Genomic DNA, 2,144 nt, shown 5'->3' with positions numbered 1-2,144 from the left:
CATACATACATATACATACATACATATACATACACACATTTATATAGGCCTATATATGCATCTACTTTACTGTTTCTCACAACATGAAAGGTACTCATTGCAAGCTACCAAATCAAACCTAAAAATAAGWTTACCCTGAACTGTATCAAGAGGTTCAGTTTTGAAAGCGTTTACTCCAGTAGTTTTCCAAATATTTTCATYTGCAAATCTGAAATGTGGGTAWGCACTCAATGTAAACAATGCACTTTTATCTGAATACAGATCTGAATGTGAAATACATCAAAACTGCTGGACCTCTTGATCCCAAACAACTCTTCTGTYGACGCTGTTGACCTGTTTTCAGTCACTTTGAGGACACGTCAACAATCGATACGAGAGAAAAAACAAAGTGTGGATTTTGTTTTGTACATTATTTTTGACCGGTTTCCATGACTTTGCATTCAGGCACATCTTTTGTTCTGCATCACACCTCCAAAGCAGGAGCAACGACGAGCGGAAATTAAGTTCTTTGTCTTTATTCCGCCYCTTCACTTTCCTCTCTTTTGCTCCCACAGTATCTTTGGAGTTTAGTCTGGAAAAAAAAACCTTTTTTCCTCCTCTAACTTCAAACTGTGAGAGGAGGGAAGAGGAGCTCAACGATCTTCTGATGCTGCTTTCAAGCATTCATCTCACTCTGAGCTCAGGATTAAGGCGTCATCTCTCCGCTGACACCCAAAGACTTGACCCGATCAATTAAACCAGAAAAAAAAGGAAGAAAACTCCCAGATCTGTTTGGTTAGAGTGAGGAAAGTCTGCCTCTTAGTGGAGTGTTGGTGCATGCACAAGCATAAAGCTGGCAATAGAGGAAACTTTTCAAAAACTATTGGAATTTTGAGTTTAATTGCCTCAAAATCATGTAAATGAGCCTTCTGCTTGAGTAATTCTGGCATTCTGTTCGTCTACGAGTGCTTTGACGTCCACTCTGGTCTGCGGTGGCTGCAGTTCCCCCCATGGTACTTCTTAAAGGTTGCAGTTCAAGGGTCGTGTTCCTGTGAGCACAGAGGCCTGCCCTTTTCATCCCCAATCAGCCGCTCTCTCTCTCTCTCGTTTTTTTTTTTTTTTTCCCTCTTCCAGTGCCAGAATGAAGAGATGGGCCTCAAAGGTCATGGACATGGATTTCCTTTGGTTCGACTCTATGAAAAGGTCAGCTGAGGGCACCATGAAATGGCAGTGAGGCCTTCAGATCGCCCTCTCGGGGACCAGAGTCCTCACATCACCCTGAAATGCCACAGAGCCCTCCAGCACCACCTCAGAGGACTTGGACTGGGTCCCGGGAGCCGCCGAGGCCTCGTCTCGTCCCTCAGCAATATGCTGCGCATCAAACTGCAGCACTCACACAGTTATGTGTGCAACAAAACTTATTTTTTTGTCCACATTATGGACGTGAAGCCATATGTAGAGAATTTTGTAACATTTTTAATGTAAATGGAGACATCAGAGGAAAGTTTATACAAAAACGTGTAACGAAACGAACTTATTTTCTTTCTGGAAGACATCATCCCACAGTGCCATAACCTATTAATTATAGGCCTTAATAATGAACGAATAAGACATAAATGTGAATTACTAAGTAATAACACCAGCTGAGTCATTATACAAAATGTTAACTTTGACGTGTCTCATTATTTGACACAGTTAAACTTAAATTTACAGTTTGAAATTATTTAAATATCATTTATTCTGAAGTCATCCACAGGCCGAATATGGCCCGCGGGCCTCCAGTTGATCGGCTCTGCTCTATTAGCTGAGTCATAGTTGTGAAATTCTGTCTCTCTCTCGCTCTCTCTGGGTGCAACACTACATGTACCCGTATCGAACAGTGCTGTATCGAACAATACAGATTTAAAAAAATTGACTTGATCAACATGTCTTCTGAAGATGCTCTGTGTTAAAGGATCAGTGGATCTGTGTTCGACTACTCCACCTAGGCTGCATTTTTGAGCGCAGATCCACTGAGAAACTTGCTGTTTCAGCAACATTTAATTTAAAGTGTATCTTACCCCCCTGTGAAAAGATAACGCCGTCCCAAGGCGAAATTTGAAAAATGCATCAAAGTGGGTAGGGGAGGTTGTGTGGGTAGGGGAGGTTGTGTGGGTAGGGGAGGT

The sequence above is a fragment of the Austrofundulus limnaeus genome, unplaced genomic scaffold (genome assembly GCF_001266775.1).
Source record: "Austrofundulus limnaeus strain Quisiro unplaced genomic scaffold, Austrofundulus_limnaeus-1.0 Scaffold29, whole genome shotgun sequence".
Taxonomy (NCBI): domain Eukaryota; kingdom Metazoa; phylum Chordata; class Actinopteri; order Cyprinodontiformes; family Rivulidae; genus Austrofundulus; species Austrofundulus limnaeus.
Note: the sequence above shows the minus strand (reverse complement) of the source record.